General features: G+C 41.9%; 1 long non-coding RNA gene across 2 annotated transcripts; it reads left to right on the forward strand.

The window, feature by feature from the left end:
- The first annotated feature begins 7 nt into the window (after window positions 1–7).
- On the forward strand, window positions 8–27,795 carry LOC144613176 (uncharacterized). 2 transcript variants are annotated; one of them, XR_013550524.2, is made up of 5 exons: window positions 8–413; window positions 527–671; window positions 3,927–4,068; window positions 4,670–4,790; window positions 27,287–27,795. It is a non-coding gene; the product is annotated as an uncharacterized LOC144613176 (long non-coding RNA). The 2 variants fall into 2 exon arrangements; XR_013550525.2 differs by lacking the exon at window positions 27,287–27,795 and adding an exon at window positions 12,013–12,150.

A 27,795-nucleotide genomic window follows, 5' to 3' on the forward strand; every position in this document is an offset into this window, starting at 1 on the left:
ACCTTATTCAGATTCTCCCACGAGCCCCTTGAGGTTGACGAGGCCATGATTATAATTTCCTCCTGTCACAAACAAGGAAACCAAGGCTTAGAGAGATTGCATGGCACAGCTGAGACTGAATTTCAAATGTCTTGATTCTCCGCAGAGTGACCTGTCCCCATTCCTATCTGGTCATTTGGCAGGACTCTTGTTGCTGCGGGAGAAGAGTCCAAACAAAACAGAGGATGGATCCTGTCCACATGCCCTTGACATGTTCTGGGACATGATTCCCTGACACTCTCATGTTATGAGTTTCCTGAGGACTCTTCTGTGATGACCTCTGTGTGCTCAACCAATATTGTAAGCATCAATTATTTTGGAATAAAACAAAATAAAATCAACCACATAAAAAAACTTTTATCAGAAAGCATTTGGTGAGTACAATAAAGGGAGGGATTGGAAAAGTGAGAAGTGTGATGCTTTGAGAGTTTTATCTTTGTCTTTTCCTGTTATTAATCAAGTTAATCTTGTTTCCTTGCTTCTCAAGGTACAGAGTTTGCTGGAAAATTCCTCATGTTTCATGTCTCCTTTTTTTATCCCATTTTTGATTGACAGTGGATGGAGGTGGTCAATATACCAGAGCGCCATGAAGTGACAAAGAGCATTTCTTGAAGAAACCTCAGCAGAGTGATGTGAGTGTTTGAGAGCTTTTCTTTCACTTGTATGAAGACTATAAGCTACTTTTCTAAGCACTCTCCCAGTTTTGACATGCAGGCTCCTGTCCAAGTGTAGACCAGCTTCCTGAAATATTAACTTAGAAATTGTCCAGTAGAGAGATTCAGAATGGCAATAGAAGACAGCATTCTGAGATTTGTCAGACTGTTGATTTAGCATGTTTGGACCTAAAGTTTCTAGTTTCACTGAATTTTATTGTTGTATTTGGGGGCTTTTCTTTTTTTTTTTTTTTCAATATATGAAATTTATTGTCAAATTGGTTTCCATACAACACCCAGTGCTCATCCCAAAAGGTGCCCTCCTCAATACCCATCACCCACCCTCCCCTCCCTCCCACCCCCCATCAACCCTCAGTTTGTTCTCAATTTTTAAGAGTCTCTTATGCTTTGGCTCTCTCCCACTCTAACCTCTTTTTTTTTTTTTTTTTTCCTTCCCCTCCTCCATGGGTTTCTGTTAAGTTTCTCAGAATCCACATAAGAGTGAAACCATATGGTATCTGTCTTTCTCTGTATGGCTTATTTCACTTAGCATCACACTCTCCAGTTCCATCCATGTTGCTACAAAGGGCCATATTTCGTTCTTTCTCATTGCCATGTAGTACTCCATTGTGTATATAAACCACAATTTCTTTATCCATTCATCAGTTGATGGACATTTAGGCTCTTTCCATAATTTAGCTATTGTTGAGAGTGCTGCTATAAACATTGGGGTACAAGTGGGGCTTTTCTTTTTCAACTGCCATATCCAACCTGTCAGAAGCCCTGTATGGCCCACCATTTCATCATGTGTCTCCCTTTCTCTCTCTGTGATCCCACTATCGTTGCCTCGTCCAGGCTTGTGCACTTCTCAAATACATCAGTCCATCAACTTTCTTACTGGTCTCTCTGCCTCCATTTTGGTCCCCACCCACACTTACTCTTCATGGTGCTATCTGAGTGGGATTGTTACAAAAGACGATTCTAATCATGATGCTCCTTATTTTGACTCTGGCGCTGTTGTCTTATAATTTTAACTAGTTTAGCTCAGAACACTTTCTAGATGTTGACTCTTCCCTCCTCTATAGCCATGTTTTTCACTCAAGTACCCTTTGTGTAGCCAAAAGAAACCACATGCCATTGTCTGAAGGTACCATGGTATCCCAGAGAAGTTACTTTAATCCTCTGTCAGGGATAACCCTACTGCACACCCAGGTGCTGCACTGATTCCAGAAGGTTTGGAAAGTCAAGGATGATGCGGCAGTGCCGGCCTGACAGCTGGCTCAGCTCCTGCCTGCTTGTGCAGAGCGGCTGCCCATGTGATAGGATTCAGGGACAAGCAGCTTCCCTCTCCTCCTCCTTCTCTACATGCCTGCAACTGTGCTGCAAATACAATATTTCCCGGTGATAGTCCTTGTCCCATTAAGATTTTGGCTTCCAATGTCAAATACAACGAAAGTGTAAGTGGTCATAACGATGTTTAAATCCATTCTTTCGAAAACTGAACCAGGGGCACCTGGGTGGCTCAGTTGGTTGAGCGTCCGACTGTGGCTCAGGTCATGAACTCACAGCTTGTGAGTTCAAGCCCCACATCGGGCTTCATGTGGACAGCTCAGAGCCTGGAGCCTGGTTTGGATTCTGTGTCTCCCTCTCTCTGCCCCTCCCCCACTTGTGCTCTGTCTGTCTCTCTCTCAAAAATAAATAAACATTAAAAAAAAAAATTAAAAACAAAAAAGAAAAGAAAACTGATGCAGAGGCTCCTTTGAAAAAGTTATTTCCCTAGGGGCACCTGGGTGGCTCAGTCAGGTAAGCGTTCGACTCTTGATTTCAGCTCAGGTAATGATCTCACAGTTCCGTGGGTTTGAGTCCCACACTGGGCTCTGCGCTGATGGCATGGAGCCTGCTTGGGATTCTCTCCCTCTCTCTCTGCCCCTTCCCTGCTCGCTCTCTCTCTTTCTTTCAAAAGAAAAAAAAGAAAAAGAAAAAAAAAAGTTGTTTCCCTAAGACCACACAGTGGGCTGGAACCCGGGGGTCTTGGCCTTCAGTTCTGATGCTTCCTATGCCGTGATTCTGCTGCCGGTTAAAGAGGTCATTCTCAGTTCTACGTGTGTAGGATGGCCTGGCATAATGGCTGTGGTGTAGATTCCTGGGCCCTGCCTTCTAGAGCCCTAGAGTTACTAGGTCTCTGTGGACTTGGGAGTCTGCATCTTATGCCATCCCCTGGGGCATTCAGATGCAGGACAGAGATGAAAGGCTAAGCTCATTAGAGTGAAGATAGTTCCTTTCTCAGGGGATTTGTGTCTGTTGGGTAACCTAGGTCTGCCAGTTAGGCTTGTATGAAAGCTAAATATTTGAGAGGGGCAGGGATGTAATCTGCTGCCTTATATATGCTTCTTATATAAAATGTTACTTATTTCTGGGGCCCCTGGGTGGCTCAGTTAGTTAAGCGTCCAACTCTTGTTTTCGGCTTAGTTGATGATCTCATGGTCTCATGAGTTCAAGCCCTGTGTTGGGCTTTGTGCTGACAGTGTGGAGCCTACTTGGGATTCTCGGTCTCACTGTCTCTGTCTTTCTCAAGATGCATAAATAAATAAAAACTTCTTTAGAAATGTTATTTATTTTTAAAAAGAACAGAATTAGGCTCTTGAAATCTACCCTCTACTTAGAAACAGTAACTGCCATCAGTGGATATAAGAGGAATAACAGACAAATGTGTGGGGGCGATGTGCACTCAGGGTTCATCAATTCTGTGTCTACCACAGGGCCCCGCTGTCATGCATGGCTCTTGGACTTTCACTCAGAGCCAGTCCCAGTTAGTCACAGTATGGGGAACAGTTGTTGGCCACTTTCCAAGCCTCTGTGGTTTGGGCTATTTGTAGCTTGTCCCTCGATTTCCTGGCATTTTGTCCACAAAGTGCATAACAGAAGGGAGTGGCATCTTAATCCTTGGCACAGGTTTTATAACCTTCTACAGAATTTCCCAACACTGTGAAAAAAATGGTTCCACGGTTCCTCTTTCTTCTAACTAAAGGTTTTGTTTTGTTTTAAGGAGACTGGACTGTTTTCTTCTAACTATATAAAACTTTCAAATTAAGTAGAAAACGTTCTTGAAAGCACTATTTATAGACTAGAGGGAGCCCCTTAGGGGCAGGATTTGATACTACTCATCTTGTCCCCTTGGGATCAACACTGAGCACGTGTCTTAGTGAGTCTTAGTGGTGTGGTTTTTCCTTGCAGGGGTGATCATTTGGTTCGATAACACCAAAGGCTGGATGAATTTACCCGGAGAGGACCGTAATGAAAATCTGAAATAACCTTTATAATTTTCAAGTGAGGAAATGAAGGCCAAACATGAGAGGCTACAATAAGAGTATACTGGGTACGTATGAATCCAGGGGGCTCTGGATAGGAAGAAAGGAAATGGGTTACATTTCAAGGCATTTATGATTCTCTGATTAACCAGCCTCCCAGGCTTGCCTCCATGGGGTCCATAGGCCCCTAAGATACTGACACATCACCGGACAGGCTGATTGTAAGATTCTCTGGGGTTTTAAATCCAGGTGATCTCCTAACAGCTTTCTGAGCACTTTCATTTGATCTCCTGTTTGTTTCACAACAGGAGATGTAGAGATATCTATGAGAAGGGGAGGGCCTTTGATTTTGAAGGGCAGCATTCCTGGCCACAGTCATGGCTTACTTCTTTTGAAGAGAGGAGGTTAGGGTTTTAGTAATAGTGGAATCATTTCTCCTTGGCAGAGAAGGAGCTTCATTTCAGTTTAGGCTGCGTCTTAGTGATAATGAGTGTGTGTGTGTGTGTGTGTGTGTGTATGTGTGTAGTATATGTATGTATATATATGTATACTAGGTGTATGTTATATGTATATCATATGTGTATGTGTATGTGTATGTATATGTATATGTATATGTATATGTATATGTATATGTATATATATGCTAACAGTGTCTATCTGTCCCTGAAGTTGTGGATGTTTCCTGATTTTATGGCATTAGTGTCTCCTGGCATCTCAGTGGAGGACACCTCACTTTAGATTTCAATCCAATGGAATCTGGACTCTCTCTGATCCCTCAGTGACTCGTCAGGTAAGGACACTGGTGGGGAAGGTGGATTGGAAACCAATGGAGACTTAGATGGGAATCCCTTATTAAGTATGCTAAAAAGATAATTTTTGACGTTCCACTCTTATAACATTTTATCTCTGTATTAAAAGAACAGGGTAAACTAAGTCTGTGATAGCCTTTAACACCTTTTTCCTTTTCCCTCACTTTCCTTCTTATTTAAAATTAAATCTTTCCAGGGACTGGACACTAAGAGCTGACTTATCTGTGCAGTGTCACAGTGTTCCTGGACTGTTCCCCTCTATTTCCTAATCACAGTCCCTCAACTTTCCCAAGGTTTATTCCCACTTCAGCTTCAGTCTCTGCTTAACCCTCTACTCCTTAAAAATAAGGCCTTCCCAGGCTCTTCTTCATAACCTAACAATCCCTTATCTCCCCTTTCTCAACATCCTAGTCTCATTTCCTGCTTGTTTTTTTTGTATCACCACTCTGTTAGTTCGATTTGTTTAGCTAGAAATTGAGCTCTCTAAGGATAGGGATTTGTATGTGTTTTGTTTATGTGCTGTGTCCTTAGCACCTTGAAGACTATCTGATGCACAGCAATTGCTGAATAAATGTTTGTTGGATGAATCAAATGTGTGGGGAGGTAAAATACTGAAGTAAAGTACTGCCAGAGCAAAGAAAGAAGAAAAATGTAAACATAAGCTTAGCATCTCCTCTCCTGCTGCCGGCTTCTTAGCACTCCCAGATCCCACGTTCTGAGATGTGTGACCAGAGTCTGTGTTAGATAAATAGGTTAAGGACAAAAAGGCAGGGGGCACCAAACTGTGTCTTGTAACCGAGAAACACAGGCTTGGGTCTGGGGATGCAAAACAGCTCAAGGACCCTGGCTCTCCAGCAGTTTGTTCTCTGCTTCTACGGTACTTCTTGGCTTCATTCTTCTGGTGCCCTCACATGGCAGAGAGGACATAGCTGCTGCGAGCTCTAAAATAGTATCTTTAGGGGTACCTGGCTGGCTCAGTCAGTCAAACATGTGACTCTTGATCCTGGGGTTGTGAGTTCAAGCCCCATGTTGGGTGTAGAGCTTAAAATAAGTGAGTAAGTCAGTAAGTAAATAGTACCTTTATAGCTCTCAGTTGGAAAGAACATTTTTCTCACTGTCTGCATATAAAATGCTGGAAAGTAACTCCATTTGGTCTAACTTGGCCAACTCTTCCAACTACGGTCTCTAACCAGTCCAAGCTCCTCTGCTCGCCATATGACAGACCAGTAAGTCAAGAGGCAAGATGTTGGGGCAAGGAAAGCAACTTTATGTGGAAAGCCAGCATACCAAGGAAATGGCAGACTACTGTCCCAAACAACCATGTCCTCTAACAATGAAATTTAACCTTCTTTTATGTCACCAAAAGGGGGAAGCGGGAGAGGGTTGAGTCAATGGGTGATTAATATCTGTAGACATCTGAGGAAAGTCACGTAACTTCTTTGTCCTTGGTCAATTGATCTTTGTGTACAGACATCTGGTCATGTTGTTCCTGTAAATCTTAGACATAGCATAGTCATTTCTGCATGTACTTCCTTATTTCCCCAAGAGAGGTAGGTTTCGGGGTGTGGGGGGAGGGAAGCAGTTTTCACAAATCTTAGCTGTAAGCAAAATTCCTTCAGTGATTAACATGCCTATGTGGAGGGCCCATCAGAAGTTTCTAAGCTGTAGGTCACAGCACCCAGGGAGATAGAAACAATATGGAGTCAGACATGCTAAGCTTCTCCCTGGAACAGATCTAAGCTCTAAGAAAGCAGGAACATTTTTACTTTTGCTCACTGCTGAATTTTAAGAGCCTAGAATAGTACATGGCACAAAGTAGGTGCTTAATAATTGCTGAAGGGACAAATGAATCACTGTGACAGGAACAGGATGCTGACTGGCAGCTGCACTATCATCAGATGAAATGAGGGAGGTGTTGTTAGCCCTGCCCCCCACCAAAAATATTAAATAGACCAAGAGAGGACGGGATGCTGGGCAGCTAAACTATTAGGTGACCACCATAGAGTCTAAAAGTCTTTATGATTATTTTTTTCAATCAGAAGTAGTAATTTTCCATTGTAATCTAAGATTGCCTTTCTGGGAGAGCTTTGAGTGAAGGGGTTAAGGATTAAGATTGACATGAACTGTGGCCATCTTCCACGTGTTAGCATGTTGGGACGAAATGCCATCTTTCTAGTAAAAACTTTTACAGAAATAAGAAGATTAAATGTGTAAAGGGACTGATGGATGGATACATAGGCACACTTAGATCATTTTAGAAATTGGTAAACAATATCACACTTGAATTTTAAAAAATTTAAATGTAGGAAGGAATATATGTAGTGCATTTTCACAGATTAAAAGAAGGAAAAGTCCGGGGCGCCTGGGTGGCTCAGTCAGTTAAGTGTCCAACTTCGGCTCAGGTCATGATCTGGTGGTTCACGAGTTCAAGCCCTACATCGGGCTCTGTGCTGACAGCTCAGAGCCTGGAGCCTGCTTCTGATTCTGTGTCTCCCTCTCTCTCTGACTCTCCCCCCATTCGTGCTCTGTCTCTCTCTGTCTCAAAAATATATAAATGTTAAAAAAAAATTTTTTTTTTAATAAAAGAAGGAAAAGTCCTCTATGGGCAACTCAGCAATATTTCCTAACATTTACATTAGAGATTTAAAAATCTCTAAAATTATTTAAAAACATTTTTTAATGTTTTATTTAATTTTGAGACAGAGTATGAGCAGGAGCAGGGCAGAGAGAGAGGGAGACACAGAATCCAAAGCAGTCTCCAGGATCCGAACTGTCAGCACAGAGCCGAACGCAGGGCTTGAACTCATGAACCGGGAGATCGTGACCTGAGCCGAAGTTGGACGCCCAACCAACTGAGCCACCTGGGTGGCCCTAAAATTATTTTTATATTCTGGTTAGTGAAAATAGGAGTTTTTCCAAAAATGTCTCCTGAGGAAATAATAACAAATGTGCAAAAAATTATGTAAAGTCACAATTACAGTTACTTATAATAGAAAAAAAACCCCACAACTGCTAAAAAACAGGAATTAGCTAACCTGTGGTATATTCATATATAGAATAAGACCAAAGTCATGTTTTAGAACACAATAACACAGAAAATTATTCCCAGGATACTGTTAATTGAAAAAAGCATGATTGGAGATCATGATGTGGAGCATGATTCCAGTTTTATTTAAATACCTATCATTTGAACAGTGTGGTTCTCTTGACAAAAAGGATTAAGTTATTACTGGTGGATTTTATTTTTTTTCTTTGTGCTTTTCTGTGAATTTTGAATTTTTTGTGTGTGAACATGTATTTCTTTTGTAACAACATCGAACACAAAAGACCTTAACATATTTGTTTGTAATTTTTCCAACATTCTTTGTATATAGAGCTTAAATAGCTAACCAGTCTTATGAAGTACTCCTGGTTATATTTGACATGCTGAAATTTATACTGAGGCATTTTTTTATTAATTTTTTTCAAAATATAATTTATTGTCAAGTTGGCTAACATACAGCGTGTCGAGTGTGCTCTTGGTTTGGGGGTAGATTCCCGTGGTTCATCACTTACATACAACACGCAGTGCTCATCCCAACAAGAGCCCTCCTCAATGTATACTGAGGCATTTTAAAATGTATACATCCTGTGGACCTTTTCTTCTTTTTGGCTAGAGGGATTTGGTCCTGCAGCTTTTGTTTCTGCCATAATTGCACATGTTACCACTTTTCAAATGATCTGCACCAAAATTCCCTGCAAGAAGAAAACGTCTAGGAGTTACTGCAGAGAACCCACAGGAAGCATAAAATGAAACTTTACCTGTAACGGAAGTAGGTAGGAGCGCCTGGTTGGCTCTGTCCATGGAGCATTGGACTCTTGGTCTTGGGGCTGTGAGTTCAAGCCACATGCTGGGTGAAGAGATTACATAAATGTGACAGAAGCCTCGATTTGCTTTCTCTTGTAAAATCTACCACCAATGGGATGCTAGCAAGCACTGTGAACAGCTCAACTACGGGATCTGTGGATAGAATTAGAACAATGTGGGAGGAATGGACAAGGTAACTTCAAGAGGACTGATTAATTAAAAGAATAGCAGAATGGTGTAAGGCACATGGGAAATCAGAAACATTTCTTGTTTTCATGCAAACAGGCTTGAGGCTGGGAGGTGGGGGCAGACGAAACAAATAGAAGCTGAAGCAAATCCACTTTATTACTTAAGAAAATGTGTTCCTAAATCTGTCTTCACAGGGCTGAAGTGATTCCACAGGTCCAATATGTTTTGTTCTTTCATTCAAGCCCAGAGAAAACACTGGTATCACCACTGATCCATTTTTTTAATGTTTAATTCTTAAAGAAAGTACAACTTTTATTTTCGAGTGTCTCAGTGATGTTCATGGTTCCGCATTTGTGTAACAAAAATTGACAGAAAAATATGTTGTTTACCTTGAGAGGAACAAAGCAGTCAGAAAAAATTGTAGAGAAGTGTCAGTCACTCAAGAAAGAATGTAGATTTAAGTAATAGTTGCAACAAAAGTCTTTAAGATTTTAATCATCTTAATTGGCAAGAATATACCATAGTTTCAGCAAGAAAGCCCAAACTTAAGAGAAGATAGATTATTTAAAATAAGTTTCCTACACCCAAAAAACAAATAATCCAGTGAAGAAATGGGCAGAAGACATGAATAGACACGTCTCTAAAGAAGACATCCAGATGGCCAATAGGCACATGTAAAGATGCTCAACGTTGCTCCTCATCAGGGAAATACAAATCAAAACCACACTCAGATACCACCTCATGCCAGTCAGGGTGGCTAAAACGAACAAATCAGGAGACTATAGATGCTGGAGAGGATGTGGAGAAACCGGAACCCTCTTGCACTGTTGGGAATGCAAACTGATACAGCCGCTCTGGAAAACAGTGTGGAGGTTCCTCAAAAAATTAAAAATAGATCTACCCTATGACCCAGCAATAGCACTGCTAGGAATTTACCCAAGGGATACAGGAGTGCTGATGCATAGGGGCACTTGTACCCCAATGTTTATAGCAGCACTCTCAACAATAGCCAAATTATGGAAAGAGCCTAAATGTCCATCAACTGATGAATGGATAAAGAAATTGTGGTTTATATACACAATGGAGTACTACGTGGCAATGAGAAAGAACGAAATATGGCCCTTTGTAGCAACATGGATGGAACTGGAGAGTGATATGCTAACTGAAATAAGTCCTACAGAGAAAGACAGATACCGTATGGTTTCACTCTTATGTGGATCCTGAGGAACTTAACAGAAGACCATGGGGGAGGGGAAGGAAAAAAAAAGAGAGGGTGAGAGCCAAACCATAAGAGACTCTTAAGAACTAAGAATAAACTGAGGGTTGATGGGGGGTAGAAGGGAGGGGAAAGTGGGTGATGGGCACTGAGGAGGGCACCTGTTGGGATGAGCACTGGGTGTTGTATGGAAACCAATTTGACAATAAATTTCATATTAAAAAAATTAAATAAGTTTCCTATAGAGAACTACCTTAAAGAAACAATAATATGGGAAGACTACTTTGCTCAGAATAGTTGAAAAGTTAGAAAACTTTGTATGTCTAGTAACAGAGCAGCGGTTATATGATACATTGTCATATATCCACCCACTGTAACAGGATAAAAATATTAAAATGATGGTTATAAACACTCTGTAGCAGCATATAAATATTTATGCCCTAACGTTAGTTAAAACTATAAAGGTGCCTGGGTGACTCAGTTGGTTAAGCATCTAACTTCGGCTCAGGTCATGATCTCCCAATTTGTGAGTTCGAGCCCTGTGTCAGGCTCCGTGCTGACAGCTGACAGCTCAGAGCCTGGAACCGGCTTCTCTCTGTGTCTCCCTCTCTCTCTGCTCCTCCCCTGCTGTCACTCTTTCTCTCTCTCAAAAATAAATAAACAGGGGCACCTGGGTGGCTCAGTCGGTTGAGTGTCTGACTTCAGCTCAGATCATGATGTCATGGTTTGTGGGTTCAAGCCCCGCGTCGGGCTCTGTGCTGACAGCTCAGAGCCTGCAGCCTGCTTCAGATTCTGTCTTCAGCTCTCTCTGCCCCTCCCCCACTTGTGCTCTGTCTCTCTGTCTCTAAAATAAATAAACATTAAAAAATTAAATAAACATTAAAAATATTAAAAAAACTATAGATATAGCTTTGTATGGTTATATATATATAGTTAAAACTATATGTATTGTTTTATATATATATATATGGCATATCTTAAAAAATTAATGGAAGGAAACACTCCAGTATATATTCCATTTCATTATTTTTTTTTCTTATGTGTGCTAATAATATCGGTTAGAACAGGGGTGTTTTATTTTTCATCTTCCAAAATTTCCATACTGTGATTCTGTGAAAAAAAAAACTTTTAAAAAATTCAGTCAGGTTTATCCCAAGATTAAAAAAAAAAAAACAAAAGAACTACTCTGAGTTAGGCCCCTCTAAGAATCTGAGGTTAAGCTGACCTCATGTTGATTTTCTTATTTTATAAAACATAACGGAAATTATAAAATTTACTGTATTTTTACATTGACATGGAATATATAGTTTCCCCAGGTGTCCACATTTCTTTTAAGGCACAGGCATTTCTTCTACTTAGGATTAGATGAGTAATGCATTTGGAAATTATTTAAAAAATAAAAATTTTATTAAAACGAGAGCTAATAGTATCATTATCTCTATTAGCTGTGGTATAGAGTTGTGAATACACTAGACACATGCTCACTAAATGTGTATTAAATGGATCAGTGAACTCATGGGATTAGAGACACCTGAGTCAAAAGATGGTTTTTCACGGGATACCTGGGTAACTCAGTTGGTTGAGCGCCTGACTTTGGCTCAGGTCATAATCTCATGGTTCTTGAGTTCAAGCCTTGTGTCGGGCTTTGCGCTGACAGCTTGGAGCCTGGAGCCAACTTTGGATTCTGTGTGTGTGTGTCTCTCTCTCTGTCCCTCCCCCCACCTCCATCTCAAATAAATAAACATTAAAAAAAATCCAAATTTATATCCGGTTTAAATTGATTTCGAAGGACTATCAAAGGAAGCTTGTATTAAAACACGGACTCAAGAACCGGTCTAAGGGCAGCATGGATGGCTCGGAGGTTAGACCTACTGAACTAGGTTGTGGGAATTAGAGGGAGAGGATAATGTGAGCTCATAGGAACCTCAATTCTGTGATTATTTTTACTTAGCAACATCTGGAAGAGCCAAGTCCTTCTCCACAGGCCATATGTATCCACGAGGAAATGCCAGAGCTGTCCATCACTGGGGCCTCTCCCTGCTCACCAGCCAAGGTTGCTACCAAGAGTCCTCAATCTGCTAAGAGTAGGATTGGGGTAACTACCTTGATAAGCTGGATTTCAATTTTTGTTTGTTTAGGATAAAGAATCTTCCTGCCTTGATAGGATGTACTGGACTATTTGAAAACTGTGTCAGTTGGGTGAGGCCTAGACACAAGCTGGCCTATGTGAAAAATTTAGTTTAATGGGTAAAAGGATGCCTCCACCTTAAGCATGAAAACCAGAGTTTACAAAAAGTTAAACATTCATTGTAGAAATGGCCCTTCTTTAATAGATGTGAGGTGATAGGTCTCCCTTAGTAACCAAATTTGTCTGTAGAAATTCCAGTGTATTCCACAGTTCCCTATGTAGGTATATCTGGGATTCCCTGCAAGATGCTTATAGGGCAGAAACTGGACACAGTTTTTGCCACTTCAACCATCTAGTTGCTGCTCTCTGTCCTCTGTCAGTGTATTTTCTGCCAACTCATCTGAACCCACTGCTTCCATAGATCTCATCCCCTCTAGCTGGATGCCTCTTGACTATTTTCCCCCAGGTGGGCACAGTCAGGTCCCTTAATCCCCCATAATCGCCTATTAGATGGTCCAAAGCTTTATGAAGGCTTGTAAGGCTTTAAGACTTGAAGGTTTTATGAAGGTTTCAGAAGAAAATAACAGCAAAGAGGATACAAAAAGAATGTTAGTTACGGCGGCCTTCAAAGCCCCTTCATGAGGTCAAATACAAGGTGTACCTCTTTCCCCAACTCCCCCTCCAGTGTAGCCCCCAGCCTGCTGCTTAGCCACCCCCAGGGCAGTGCCCTCTAGCACATCTCTCTTAACTGGAGTCTAGGCCCCCAAACACTAAAGGTCCCCAAGCATCCATGTTTCCCCACGCCTTTCAAGGATGACTGGCAATATTCATTCATTGAAGGGAAGAGGCCACAGGAATAAGGTTTTTGTGCCATCTTTCCTATTCAGATGGGGCCCCCAAAGGTGGGGTGACCCGATTGGGTGGAAGCTGGAGGTACTGGCAGTGAAAGAATTCACCCAAGGCAGAACAAAAGAGACAGAAGTTGACTGAATGAGTACACCACCAGGGAGCCACAGGCAGGACAGCAAAGGAGAGACTGTCTGCCATGAGGGAGTGGTGAGGGGCCACAGTTATAGGATGGAGGGAGGGAGGATGGGGATAGAATTTTCCCTTTTTGGTAATCTTAGGAACTGTGCCTGGTTGTAACTGGTCTCTTAGGGCCTATGGTTGTTTCCAGGTGGCCACTTAACGAGACCGTTTGCGTTCAGTTCAGTGGTCGGTGGTCGCCATGGGCCTTTTTGCATTGCTCAAGTTTCCGTTGCTCAAGCGTGTTGCCTAAAAGCAGCCTCTACAGTTTTCTCAGAAAGCTCTGGAATGAATCAGAACTCTGAAGCTTAACAATGATACATTTTCCTAATTCAGGGTGTTTCATTGTCCATGACGCCAATTATGAGATAAAGAGCCGAGGCCCGGGATGGGCTGCACCAGTCCCAGCCTGTTCTTTTTTTGACATTCTTGGTGGCGCTGTAGGGTGAGGAGAGCATCAGGACTCCAGACAGACCTCTCTTGGATGCTGGCTCTTCCATCCCATCTCTGCAGCCGAGAGAGACACATTACTTGGCCACATGCATTCATGTACCACATGCACTCGTGTGTACGAATAGGACATTAAAATTCCACACTCAGAGAAGAAACATTTCTCTGTTGGCTATATAAACTGTAGAAAGCTACATCTGTTTTTTAAAAATCTGCCCACTTGACATTTCTAAACAGAGCCTTTGGCTTGCGATGGAACAGAGTACATCTGCGTTTGCATTTTAGGTGTTTAGGTACATGTTTAGGGCTATGGGTGGGTACTGCATAACCTTAGGACCTACTCAGGTGGCTTTTCATGGAAGAGAAGAGGGCTCACCCCGCAAAGCAAACCCAACCCACCGCCCTTGAAGAGCCAGTCTGCTTGCAACTTTTCCAGCTTGAAAATAAAACATACGAAAGAAGAGTTATGAAGAAAGACTAGCCCTACCAGATATTGAAAGGCACAATAAAGTTGGAGTAATTAAATCAGCTTATAATCAAGGTACAAGTAGCAAATCAATGAAACAGATTACTGAGTCTAGAAATAACCTGCATATGTTTTGAATTTGACATGTAGGATAGTATTTGGAATTAATAAGCCAAAATTAGATTTTATAATAAATTACATTTGAACAACTGCAAATTTAAGAACAGTATACAGTTGGTTCCTTACTTTATGTCCTACACCAGTGTAAATTGCAAATGATTAAAACACACTTAAAGAATTGAGTAATGGGGCGCCTGGATGGCATCCAACTTTAGCTCAGGTCATAATCTCACGGTCCATGGGTTTGAGCCCTGCATCGGGCTCTGTGCTGACAGCTCAGAGCCTGGAGCCTGCTTCAGATTCTGTGTCTTCCTCTCTCTCTGCCCCTTCCTGCTTTCACTCTCTTTCTCTCACTCTTGCTCTCTCTCTCAAAAATAAATAAACATTAAAAATTGTTTTTAAAGAATTGAGTAATAATAGTGCTGGAAGAAAATACCCATAATTTAAAAAATAATTTGGAGTGGGGAACCTCTTGGGGTCTGATATGAAACCCAGAAGTTATAAAGCACAAGGTTAATAAATTGGGTTATGTTTTTAAGGATGTGAAAACTTCAGTGTTGTAACAATACTGCAAAAAAGTACAAACAGTTCAAAGGCTGAAGTAGGAAAAATTGTGAATGTATATGATAAAGATAGAGTAATTTCATAAATACATGTGTATATTCTTACAAGAAGAGTAATGAGCAATCCAAGAGAAAATGAGGAAAAGATACAAATAGGTAGTTCATGAAGGAAATGTGTTTCTGGGTATGTATCTGTGTGCGTACAACCAGGGCGTTATAAATGCACACTTAGGATTTGTGAGTGGGGGTGTTCTTAATTTCATTCATAATTAAAGAAATGAAAAGTAAAAAAATACAATTTTCACCTACTGGCAAATACTGCATGCTGGCAAGGACGTGGAAAAGCCAACATTTTGCTTTCAATTATTATTGTTGAGAGCAATATGACTTCATCTATCTAAATTTGCAATGTGCATCCTTTTTAAGCCAAAGATTCCACTTCTAAAGATATGCTGCCACAGGTACACAAAGATATAGGTACAAATAATTTAACCTCAACATGGCTTGTAATAACAAACGACTGGAAGTTACCTAATGGCAACGAATGAGAGGGCTCATTAAATTATAGTCTGCTCAAACAATATTCAGTTCTTAAGAAGAATGAATTAGATCCGAGTATACTGACATGGAAAAATGTCCACGTATATTGAGTTTAAAAAGCAAGCGATGGAACAGTATGCTTTGTGTGATTCCCATTTGAATATTTAAAAAAGTATTATATACAATTCAATTACATGGATATAAATCATTTCTTTTTTTAATGTTTATTTATTTTTGAGAGAGAGAGAAAGAGAGAGAGAGAGAGAGAGACAGAGTGCGGGTGGAGGAGGGGCAGAGAAGGAGGGAGACACAGAATCTGAAGCAGGCTCCAGGCTCTGAGCTGTCAGCACAGAGCCAGGTGCGGGCCCGAACTCACTAACTATGAGATCATGACCTGACCTGAAGTCAGACTTAACCAACTGGACTGAGCCACCTAGGCACCCTATTCATTTCTTTTCTTTTTCTCTCTTTCTTTCTTTCTTTCTCTCTCTCTCTTTTTCTTTCTTTCTTTCTTTCTTTCTTTCTTTCTTTCTTTCTTTCTATTTTTATTTATTTATTTATTTATTGACAGAGAGAGTGTGTGCAAGCAGGGGAGGGGCAGAGAGAGAGGGAGAGAGAGAATCCCAAGCTGCACTGTCAGTGCAGAGCCCGACATGGGGCTCAAATTCACCAACTGTGAGCCAAAATCAAGACTCAGTCTTGACCCCATTTGGCGTAACAGACTGAGCCACCCGGGTGCCCCACATGTATGTGCAGAAATTATTTCTTGAAGGATATAAAGTAAACCATGGAGTGTGGTTGCCTGTGGCCACATTCACTGAGGAATAGGGAGAGGGATTTTACTTTTCACCGTGTACCATTCTGCATAATTGAAGATTTTACTCTGAATATGTACTATTTTTATGATATATGTCAAATTTAATCTTTGGGAATAGTCTTGGCTAGGACAGCAAATTATATATAGGAGGTGTAGGTATCTGTGTTTGCCTCAAGGTTGAGGAAGCCACATGGGGTTAGGAGCACATGTGATCACTTCACAAACGGCTTCTCTACCTCTTGCCTTGCTAAGGAATCCGGTGTGGCAGATCACCTTTGGGCAATCCTGAGGTGAAACAGGAAAGTCTCCAAGGAACCTTCTGTCCATCTTTCCTCTTCTCTTTCCCTTTCCCTTTCTGCAGCTCTGCCCTGCTGTGGTGCTGAGCAGAGGGTGGTCCCTGGCACCGCTCTCCCTCTCTGGGCTTCAGAGGGCCCCCACCCTGGGTTTGGTACTAGCCTGTCACTGTACCCCCATCTTACCTCCCTCTTGAAAAAAGAGATGGCACAAGAGAGTAGCCATTGTAACTGAGAAGACTCTGCCAGACTTCATCTACTAGGCTCCAGCATGAAGGTTCTGGAACGGAAAGAACTACCCCACGTCTAATTACTATAAATGTGCTTGTGCATTAGAAAACATTTGAGTCGCTCAATGGCAACAGCTTGAGAACTGCTCAGGGCATATTAGGAAAAATGAAAAGTCTTTGATGTAGCCTGCATTTGTTGTCACTGTGGAAAGAAAGTTCTTACTGAAGGAACTCTGGAGTTTGACAAGTCTTGAATGTTTTTGTCTTTCCTCTTTCCCCTTTCTTCTCTGGGAAGCCAGACAGCATCCTTATAGCTGAGTGTTCATAACTGCCTGAGGAGATGGCTGCTGAATATTCTTCCAGCTTTACTTCCTTTTCTTCTATACCCAAAGCAGCATTTAAGCTCCAGTCAATGGTGTGGAAATGACAGGATTCTCATGACAGGATGGGAGGCTAAGGACCTGGAAAGTTTCATTATGGATAAGTCAGTGCCCTCCAGGAAAAGCTGGTTGGCAGTTGTTTGACTTTGCTGGTGAGGGGGGCACTCTGAGCTCCCTGGGCAGAGAGGGTAGCTGCCTCTGGCCTACACATTTTTTTCAGTCTGGGATATATGCCTGAGAAGTCACTCTCCATAGTTACAGTGACTTATTTGAGGTACGGAGCTCCCAGTGGGTAGGGAAATGTCAGGTGTGTAAGCCAGAGGCTGTGTGTTGCAGTGTGGGCATGTATGTGGGCTTCAGACAGGAAAAACTGAGACCAATTATATCATTTCTTCTTCGGGCTCTGGTTCTGGAGGCTTCCTGCTTCAGATGGCTTGTTCAGGAGGAGTAGACTCTCAGTCCCTCTCAGTGTGATGCTGTGATGTACCTGCATGGTCACGTGGTAGAGTATATATGTGTGTGCATGCACATGCGTGTGTGTGCGTGTGTGTGTGTGTGTGGGTGAGAGACAGAGAGAGAGAGACAGAGAGAGAGACAGATGGGGAAAGAAAGTGATAGAGCTAGAGATACTTTGAGAAAGAGAGAGGTTTAGGCTATACGTGAACTAATTCAGACAAATGAATTGTTGCCATATATTTGTCACGTAAGAGCTTATAGGGACACCTGGGTGGCTCAGTCGGTTAGGCCTCCGACTTCAGCTCAGGTCATGATCTCATGGTTCGTGAGTTTGAGTCCCATGTTCCCATGTTGGGCTCTGTGCTGACAGCTCAGAGCCTGAAGCCTGCTTCAGATTCTGTGTCTCCCTCTCTCCCTACCCTTCCCCCACTCATTCTCTCTCTCTCTCTCTCTCTCTCTCTCAAAAAAATAAACATGAAAAACATAAAAATAAAAAGAGCTTACATTTTATGCAAACTCTGTTAATTAGGGTGTAGGCTAACTTTTGATAAAATTGCTTATATCTGCTTCTCAAATTAAAGAGTCTTCTCCAAATCATCTTATTGGTAATTGCACCATTCTTGGTGACAGTAGTGTTAGAGCCAAGGAATTCAGAACATCTGCCTCCCACCTATCCAGCCCATGTCCTGTCCTCCCTAGAATATTCTCTGGGAAGGCACACCCCAAATGGAACACATGGAAAGTAAATGGCCAAAACCACATGTTTGGCAGTTGGTTTTGAGCTTGAGGTCTCAGTCCACGGAACTCTAGTAAAGCCAACTGGACCGTATGAGCGCAATGTTTCATTTTCCCCCAGCTAGTTACCCAATCCTTCACCTGCCAGCTGCAGGGGAATCGAACACAGTGGAGAGAGAGAAGAGAGAGAGACTACGGGAAAAAATGCGATTGTTTCCAACCCAGTGCCTGAGATGGCCTAAGCTTCATCTGGAGGCGTGGGTTCCGGCTTGGCTGTTGACAGAGAAGAGGGGGCGGAGCAGTGCAGAGAGCAAGCCCTGGGTCCTCTTCCCCCTCCAGCTGCAAGCCTGAGAGCAGGAAAGGAAAGCCACTTCCAAGTGCATTCCGCTCCTGAGTGTGCATTCCCCTGCATGATGACCCTGCCCTGTGGTGTAAGTGGCCCCATCAGCATCCTGGAGTCAGACGACCAGACCAGTTCACACAATCACTGCTGCTTCCGGTGGTGTTTGCCGTGGGAAGGGGAAGAGGTGAAGAAGCCTGGGTGTGAACGGGGTAGAGGGATTAGAAGGAGCCTCTGGAGTTTGAGGCTCCTGGAGAACCTTACAAACCACTTGGTCTCATCCACACAGTTTGGAGATGACATTTATGTAAACGAAGTGAATTCTACCAGCAGGAGCAGGATTAGACAGAAGATCTCAATGGGGAAACCATGCACCGCACAAGTCCACCCCCGACCCCCCGCAGCCCCCACTCCCTGTGCTCTGGGACCCATCATATAAACAAATATCCCGCAGAGCCTGAGTGGCTCAGTCGGTTAAGCGTCTGACTCTTGATCTCGACTCAGGTCATGATCTCACAGTTTGTGAGTCTGAGCCCCGTGTCAGGCTCTGCGCTGACAGCGTGGAACCTGCTGAGGATTCTCTCTGTCTCTCTGTCTCTCTGTCTCTCTCTCTCTCCCTCTCCCTTTCCCTCTCCCTCCCTCTCTCTCTACCTTCTCCACCCCCCTCTCAAAATAAATAAATAAACTTAAAAAAATTCCAGCAACTGGCAGACTATCCCATCTTTAATAATCATGACATTTGCTTTTGTGATGCAAATTTATGTTTATAAGAATTTTTTTTTTCCCTTAGCACGTCACATAGTCCCGGAAATTATAGAGAAGAATTGTTATTAAATTAGAGCTAACAATGGATATTTTTCTTTTTAGTTTGGGCTTCCAGGCCATGCCCGCTGAAACATGTTAAGAAACCAACTACTGTATGCGATGCGGTGGTTCTAAAGGCTTACGACTGCTTTTTCACAAACCGCTGTCCTCATTTAGCCACAGTCCATGGAGATGGAGAAGGTAGAATCTTCCCAACATAATGACTGTTCTTCAGAATAATTTCATAAAAATAGACCTAGCACAGCCCAGTTATTTCTACTCTTGTGAAAAACAAGTGAAGGGTCTAAAGCATGCCTTCAGGAACCAGTCCTGGGGGTGGAATTGGCATTGCTGTGATTCTCCTTATATTTCTGATTATGAAACCTATTTATGAAAATACCCAGAGAAGGTTTTGGAGGAAAAGCCACGAGCTAGGAGAAGATGGTGAGTGAGTGAGGAAAACTTGCTTTATGTGACCCGTTGAGCTGAAATTGGACCATGATACAAACACAACAAAATCATTGTCAGCGGGGACTCTGGGATTTCAGAGTTCTGTTAGAACCTGTTGATCTCTGGTTCAAGCAAGGTCAAGATCTAGCTTATTTCTCATTTGACAGAGAATTGGGGCTGCGTCTTCCATCTCAGGGGTAGAGAGAGGCCATGCGGTTGTCCTCCTATGTGATAGTATCTGTTGTTGTAAAACTTGTATCCTCTACCCCTACTCTTTCCAATTATAAGGGTCAAGATTTTACCATCTGCTTAAGTCAATAGTAGGGCACGTGAAATTGTAGCATGGGAAATCTTAGATTTCGGACCCAGATCTTAGGGTTTAAGTTCTGAATTCACCACTTCTTAGATAAGGAACCTTGGGCAAGTTATCCCTTTCCTACTGTGGTTTCCCCACTTGGAAAAGAGGGATCTATTTAACCAACATCAAAGAATAGGTGTGATGATTATATGAGAGAGCATGGGCATAAAGGTGTAGCATAGAGCTTGGCACCTGTTAAGCTCAGTAAAAGCCAGTAGTGAAGTGCACCTAGCTTCTGGTACATTGTATTAATTTAAAAATATTTGCCTCATTTCCCTTCCTTTACTCCTGAAATCCAACAGTCTACCTCCTAGGATCACATTGCTAGTGTGCGCAATAATCGTTTTAAGCTAATTAAATGTTTTTATCTGTAACACATGTCTTTTATATTTTATGACTCAAATCACCAAATAAGCACAGATATTTTCTGTGACTAAGTCAGATTCTCTCAGTACAGGAAACAAAATTCCTGAGTGGGATGGAGAGACCAAGAGGCTCCTGAATGTGTTGATATTAGAGTAACACGTTAGATCAGAATCCTCATGGTATGGAAAAGTCAAGAGCTCTTTTCATTAGAGTTGTTTGGAAAGGCAGCCTGAGAATAACAGAAATGAGGACCCCTGGCTTAGAAACAAGCTAAGTATTTCTGGAAACCACATACATTCTTTCATTTAGTGAAACATATTCTCCTTATGAGCATAACACAACCGACCTCCCAGTGCTGTGGTGATGTGTCCTAGTCTTGCCAGGGCTCCCTTGGCACGTTGCTAGAAGATATCAGAATTCTTTTCTGAGAGTTTCAATGACCTGCAGGGGACACAAACAGACTGTTTAAGAGAAAAATTGGTAATCAACTAGTCCATGTGCTTTTAATGGTAGAAATATTACATGAGAATGAACCTCAGAATGAAGGAGTATTCAGCATGTTTCCACTGGACCCTTTCTAACCATTTATTAGGCACTTCCTTATAGTCAGGCACTCTGCTAACCTCTCCCATATGTTTTCTCATATAAGATGGGTGGATGTCTTTACTTTCAACCAGTGGTTTTATTGCATTGTGAAGCCTCTAATCATCCTGACTTTTCTCTGTAATGTGTCCGCTCAGACTTATACCTGTGGGTCCCTATAATAAACCATGTACTTAAGATTAGTCTGAGAATTCTCTGACCTGTTCTATTTCTTAAGCCCACAGGGCATTGTCTATGAGATGGTCATATCCCCTAGGTTCAAGGGCAGATAGGGATGGGGGGAGGGGGAGAAATGATGTGTGTTGTTTCCCATTTCCAGCACTAAATGGGTCGTTACTTTAACAGATCCTTAATTAAATTAGCTTCATCATTTGGGGAGCAACATCAGGAACTAAAACACAAGCTAAGGAGCTATAAAATTTCCTTGTTGTACCTAGTGGAACCTGAGGCCATTTGTTACCTTGAATTTGCCTAGTATTTAAAATATGGCAAATATTTTGAATTTAAAATTTTTTTATGTTTATTTCATTTTTGAGAGAAAGAGAGAGAGAGCGTGAGTAGGGGAGGGCCAGAAAGAGAGGGAGACACAGGATCCAAAGCAGGCTCCAGGCTCTGGGCTGTCAGCACAGAGCTGGATGCAGGGCTCAAACTCTCGACAGCGAGTTGCTTAACCAATTGAGCCATCTAGGCGTCCCAAATGTGGCAAATATTATTTTGGAGACCATGGTCTGTATAATTGGTTTAGGTTAAAAAAGGCTCACTTAAAATGTACAAGACAGTTGCACAAGTACTAGTGAGGGCAGCAGTAACTATATTTTAAAACTGCTTTTGGGGCGCCTGGGTGGCTCAGTCGGTTAGGTGGCCGACTTCGGCTCAGGTCATGATCTCGCGGTCCGTGAGTTTGAGCCCCGCGTCGGGCTCTGTGCTGACAGCTCAGAGCCTGGAGCCTGTTTCAGATTCTGTGTCTCCCTCTCTCTGACCCTCCCCTGTTCATGCTCTCTCTCTGTCTCAAAAATAAATAAACGTTAAAAAAATAAAAAAATAAAATAAAATAAAATAAAACTACTGCTTTTTCTAGGGGTGCCTGGGTGGCTCAGTCAGTTGAGCATTCAACTGCAGCTCAGGTCATGATCTCAAGGTTCGTGAGTTTGAGCCCCACATTAGGCTCTGTGCTGACGGCTCAGAGCCTGGAGCCTGCTTCTGATTCTGTGTCTCCTTCTCTCTCTGTCCCTATCCCTCACGCTCTGTCTCTTTCTCTCAAAAAGAACATTAAAAAAATTTTTTTAAATAAAAATAAAACTACTGCTCTTTCTAAATTGCTCTTCTTGGGGCGCCTGGGTGGCTCAGTTGGTTGAGCGTCCGACTTCGACTCAGGTCATGATCTTACGGTCCGTGAGTTCGAGCCCTGCGTCAGGCTCTGTGCTGACAGCTCAGTGCCCGGAGCCTGTTTCAGATTCTGTGTCTCCCTCTCTCTCTGCCCCTCCCCTGTTCATGCTCTGTCTCTCTCTGTCTCAAAAATAAATAAATGTTAAAAAAAAGAACTATTTAAAAAATAAAAAATAAATTGCCCTTCTTAGGGGCGCCTGGGTTGCTCAGTCAGTTAAGCGACCGACTTTGACTCAGGTCATGATCTCAGGGTTCACGAGTTTGAACCCTGCATCAGGTTCTCTGCAGTCAGCGCAGAGCCTGCTTCGGATCCTCTGTCTCCCTCTCTCTTTGCCCCTCCCCTGCTTGTTCTCTCTCTCTGTCTCTGAAAAATAAAATAAACATTAAAAAAGTAAAAATAAGTTGTCCTTTTTAAATATATAGGGACGAGGTCCCAGTGAGGAAGCATCCTTTCTAAGCACAGGGTAGCCAGAGCATGAAGCGCTATACCAAGGAACTCTCTGGTTGTTTGAATAAACCAGAGACCTGGTCTCTTATTAAGTTTTTGGGCAGGGAGATGATAATGGCTAGAATGACCATTCTGGGGACTTGGGGATTTTAGAAGTCTCCATTATTCTGCTTCTGATGCAGAAAGAGAAAGAATATGAAATCGCCCCTGATAACACAGTCCACATACACAGAGAACAGTTCTCTTTACCCACAGCATGAATATTTAGTGAGAACGAACCTCAGTTTAACTTTGTCAGCAGGAGGATGCATGTCTATTGTAACATGCAAGCTGCTAATAGCTAGGAGGGCAGGCCTGGCCTAAGGCAAGGAGGTTTTTGGTTTTCTTCTTTTGTTGAGAATATGAACACTTTCCTGAGCCAAATTTTAATTAAGTGGTGATGGAAACAAAATTTGGTGACCAGAGGTAGTATTCTCTCCCAACTCTTTTTATTCCAATATCTTTCCAACGTACTTATTGTGTGACTGAAGCTTACTTATCTCTCAGTGCCTTAGTTTCCTAATATGTGAAATGAGATGAATAGGGGCATCCCTTCCATGGGGTTTTTATCAGAGCTCCATGATATGATATATGTAAAAGGTTTATGGTACCTGCTTGCTCACAGTAAGTGGTCTGGTAGACTGACCCTTGAACAACATGAGCGTTCGGAGCCCCATGCAGCCAGAAATTCATGTATAACCTTAACTCCCCCAAAACGTAACTACTAATAGCCTACTGTGACAGGAAGCCTTACCGATAATATCAACAGTCAACGAACACATATTTTGTAGGTTGAAGGTATTCTATACTATATTATTACAATAAAGTAATCTAGAGAAAAGAAATCGTTATTAAGGAAACCATTTGGAAGAGAAATTCATTTTTAGTCAAAGAATCCACACTTAAGTGGGTCTGTGCAGTTCAAACCCATGCTGTTCAAAGATCAACTGTATTTGCTTTTATTGCTGTTATATATTCATGTTTCATAAGTACAGTGTTTGGATGACCACATAGACTATTATTCCAACAGTTTCTCTGAAGAGAAAAAACCATCAAGAAGCATGGAAGTATGCTTCATCTCATTTTCCTCAGTGACTTACCCCAAATGGGGACCTTCTTGGTCTGGTCAACACATCCACAGCTGACTTAGATCTTTGAGGAGGGGAGCAGTCTGTGTAGGGCTGATCTTTTATTTCTAAACCTATTAAATGATAGCAAACATCTTTCAGACACAAAGAAAAACCTAATTGAATGACTTATTTTATTTACCAGTATCACTTAGCCCCCAAGTGGTATTAGAGAACAATTTTGCTTTATTTTATTTTATTTTTAAATGTTTATTTCTTTATTTTGAGAGAGAGAAAGAGAGCGCGCACATGAGTCAGGGAGGGGCAGAGAGAGAGAACCCCAAACAGGTTTTGTGTATGGGGCCCCCTGGTGGGCTCGATCTCATGACCATGAGATCGATAGTGACCTGAGCTGAAATCAAGAGGCAGACGCTTAACCAACAGAGCGACCCAGGTGCCCCTAGGCTGTTATATATACTACTGGAAATTTTAGATAAGGATCTGAACTTTAGAAATTCAGCAGCAAAACAAGGATATATGAAAGGCGTGCATCTCCTGTATCTATAATAATTCTGTACTTATTGTTCCTGAAGAGACATACAGGTTGTACTGTTCCTGTCACATCTGTCTTAAAAGAGTGGTTGGCGGACTTAAAGTGGTAAAATAGCCGAGAAAATAGCCAGGATGTATTCTGATTAAGCAAACTGCTGAGCCATATTTTGTTTGAGGGAAATAGAAGGAAATAGGCTCTCGTCTCCTTATATCAAGGCTTCATATAAAGTGATCAAAAAGCCTTGTTTTCACCTTCTTGTCCCAGCTGCCTTGGGGTTTGGGCTCCTCCCAAGAGCAGCAAAGCAGAGGGAGAGGGAGTCCTGTTTTTCTCAGGAGAATGATGGTGAGTCAGCCGGCCAGCAGGCCTCCACTGCACGGGAACGCTCAGTCCTGCTCGCTCCCTCCTCCACCTGGTGTTCTGGCTGTCCCTGGATTAGCTCCTAGTGCTGTATGCTCTGCAACAGACTTCACCGTGGGGTTCTAGGCTCCCCGCCCCAATCTCCTGAAATTCTTGGCACTGACTGTGTTCTGTGGCCTACCGAGAAATATCAGAAACTGCATGATGACCCGGACCAGCAGCATGGAACCCCCCATGCCTAGCTCCCCATAGTATGCAGTACTGAAATGGACAAAGAGGACTTGAGAAAGGAAGTGTTCCCTAATAGTGAGGAGTTAAAACGGCAGGCTTAAAGTATAGGTTCCTGCCACCAATATAGAATTAAGCTGGGCAGGGTTAAACAGAATACCAGGAAATAGAAGAAATTAGCCAATAATGAAGAGTAATTATCTATAGTGACTCAGCATAATTGCAATTACACAGCATAGAAGGCTTGCCGCTCAGGCATGGGGATACCTCCACTCAGCCTTTCCCAACTGACCACAGAAAATGATTTGGGTGACTATTTTCACAGTTTTCCTAAAGATGACATAGAACATTCTAGATGCATAAGAGAGAAGTTAATTTCTGACATAGTAGATGCTTCAGGCCATTAGAGCTTAATTCTCTCAGGTGAAGAGAGGGTCCCCATTGTTCTTGTACTTCATGGATGTCTCTTTTTTTTCTTTTTTTTAGTATTTCAAGTTTTTATTTGAATTCTAGTTAGTTGACATATAGTGTAATATTAGTTTCGGGAGTCGGATTTAGTGATTCATAGCACCCAGTGCACATCACAACAAATGCCTTCCTTAATACATATCACCCATTTAGCCCATCACCCCCCCCCACGTTCCTCCCCCCCCAGCAAACCTCCATTTGTTCTCTATAGTTAAGAGTCTCTCTTATGGTTTGCCTCTCTCTCTCTCTCTCTTTTTCTTTCCCCTATGTTCAACTGTTTTGTTTATTAAATTCCACATATGAGTGAAATCATATGGTATTTGTCTTTCTCTGACCTACTTCACTTAGTCTTGCTCCATCCACATCATTGCAAATGGCAAGATTTCATTCTTTTTTATGGCTGAGTAACACATCTTCTTTATCCATTCAGCAGTCAATGGACATTTGGGCTCTTAACATAATTTTCCATTGTTGATAGTGCTGCTATAAACCTTGGGGTGCATGTGCCCCTTTGATACAGTATTTTTGTATCCTTTGGGAAAATACCTAGTAGTGCAATTGCTGGATTAGAGGGTAGTTCTATTTTTAACTTTTTGAGAAAACTTCATATTGTTTTCCAGAGTAGCTGCACCAGTTTGCATTCCCACCAGTAGTGTAAGAGGGTTCCCCTTTCTCTTCATCCTTGCCAAAATCTATTGTTTCCTGGGTTGGTAATTTTAGCTATTCTGACTGGTGTGAGGTGGTATCTCATTGTGGTTTTGATTTGTATTTCCCTGATAATGAATGATGTTGAGCATCTTTTCATATGTCTGTTGGCCATCTGGATGTCTTCTTTGGAAAAGTGTCTATTCATGTCTTTTGCCCATTTTTTAACTGGATTATTTATTTCTTGGGTGTCAAGTTTGATAAGGTCTTTATAGATTTTGGATACTAACCCTTTATCAGATATATCATTTGCAAATATCTTCTGTCATTCCTAAGGCTTCCTTTTAGTTGTTTCCTTCACTGTGCAGAAGCTTTTTATCTTGATGAAGTTCCAGTAGTTTATTTTTGCTTTTGTTTCCCTTGCCTCCAGAGACATGTCTAGTAAGAAGTTGCTATGGCTGGTGTCAAAGAGGTTGCTGCCTGTGTTCTCCTCTAGGATTTTGATGGTTTCCTGTCTCACATGTAGGTCTTTAATCCATTCTGAATTTGTTTTTGTGTATGGTGTAAGAAAGTGGTCCAGTTTCATTCTTTTGCATGTTGTTGTCCAGTTTTCCCAGCACCATTTGTTGAAGAGACTTTTTTTTCCATTGGATATGCTTTCCTGCTTTGTCAAAAATTAGTTGACTATATAGTTTTAGGTCCATTAATGGGTTTTCTACTCTCAAAGATGTATCTTTTTCAAAGATAGTAATGTAGATAGCCTATGGTTGGGGATGACTGTTTGGTCAGGGAGTAAGGTATATTTTCCTCATCCCCTGACTCAGGGCAGGTTTTGGATTTCATACAACTGTGAATTACCATTCGTTCATTCACTCAACAAATAACTATTCATCTCCTTTCCTTTTCTAGGCATTGTGCCAAGAACAGGGGATATAATGATGAACAAGAAACAGATACAAACAAATAAGGGATGATCTGTGCTACTTTGAGGAAAAACTCAAAGCGACCAGAAAAGAAAGAAAAATGATGGATCCGGGAGCATGGTGGGTGTGTTGGGAGGTAGACATACTTCAAAGAGGGACGTTACTAAGCATACACAAATGTTGTTGACCCAGCTTGGCCAACGCACCTATCTGGAAGGTGATGGTATAGCCATTCAGGCAATGTTTATGTATTTATGCACAAAAAAAAAATGTTATCTCTCTGCCTCACATGTATTTTATAAACACAAGCAATTCCTTCTGTGTATCACTGCCATGATGCTGGAAACACTGCATCGCCAGTAACCAGCAGAGAACCTGGGACATAGCAGGCATGTGATCATGTTGAATAACAACACTCACGAACAAATGAAAGGCACTTTTAGAACAATAGGATGTTGAATTTATGGTGTCATAAAATAAATCAGTTCCACATTT

Source organism: Panthera onca, chromosome D2 (assembly GCF_046562875.1).
Source record: "Panthera onca isolate mPanOnc1 chromosome D2, mPanOnc1 haplotype 2, whole genome shotgun sequence".
In the NCBI taxonomy this organism is placed as follows: Eukaryota; Metazoa; Chordata; class Mammalia; order Carnivora; family Felidae; genus Panthera; species Panthera onca.